Source organism: Carlito syrichta, unplaced genomic scaffold, assembly GCF_000164805.1.
Source record: "Carlito syrichta isolate Samal-C Ts95f unplaced genomic scaffold, Tarsius_syrichta-2.0.1 Scaffold130369, whole genome shotgun sequence".
NCBI lineage: Eukaryota > Metazoa > Chordata > Mammalia > Primates > Tarsiidae > Carlito > Carlito syrichta.
The window spans coordinates 166,660-167,224 of NW_007074465.1; the positions used below are offsets into that span (position 1 = coordinate 166,660).

Here is a 565-nt window from a genome sequence, read left to right on the forward strand (position 1 = left end):
TTACAGGCCGAGCCACTGAGCCCGGCCCTTTTTTCTTTTTTTTTTTTTGAGTTGAAGTTTCACTCTGTCACCCAGGTGGGAGGGCAGTGGCATACTCACGGCTACCGCAGCCTCGACCTGCTGGGCTCAGGTGATCATTCCGCCTCAGCCTTCTAAGTAGCTGGAACTACAGGCACATGCCACCATGCCCGGCTAATTTTTTAAAATTTATTTTAGAGATGAGGTCTCACCAAGTTGTCCAGGCTGGTCTCAAACCCATGGGCTCAGGCAGTTCTTGCACCTTGGCCTCCCAAAGTACTGTGATTGTAGGCACAAGCTACCACGCCTGGCAACCAATGAGGTTTTGTTTTTGTTTTTGTTTTTGAGTTGGAGTCTCACTCTGTTGCCCAGACTGGAGTGCAGCGGCTTCTTCCGGCCACCGCAGCCTCGACCTGCTGGACTCCGGCGATCCATCCGCCTTAGCCTTCCAAGTAGCTGTAACTATAGGCGCGTGCTACCATGCCCGGCTAATTTTTTGATTTATTGTAGAGATGAAGTCTCACCAAGTTGCTCAGGCGGGTCTCAA

General features: G+C 51.3%; 1 protein-coding gene across 1 annotated transcript in view; it reads left to right on the forward strand.

The window, feature by feature from the left end:
- Window positions 1-565, forward strand: part of LOC103250373 (E3 ubiquitin-protein ligase Mdm2-like) — a 28,226-nt gene that overhangs the window by 12,102 nt on the left and 15,559 nt on the right. The gene's annotated exons all lie outside the window — the stretch shown is intronic.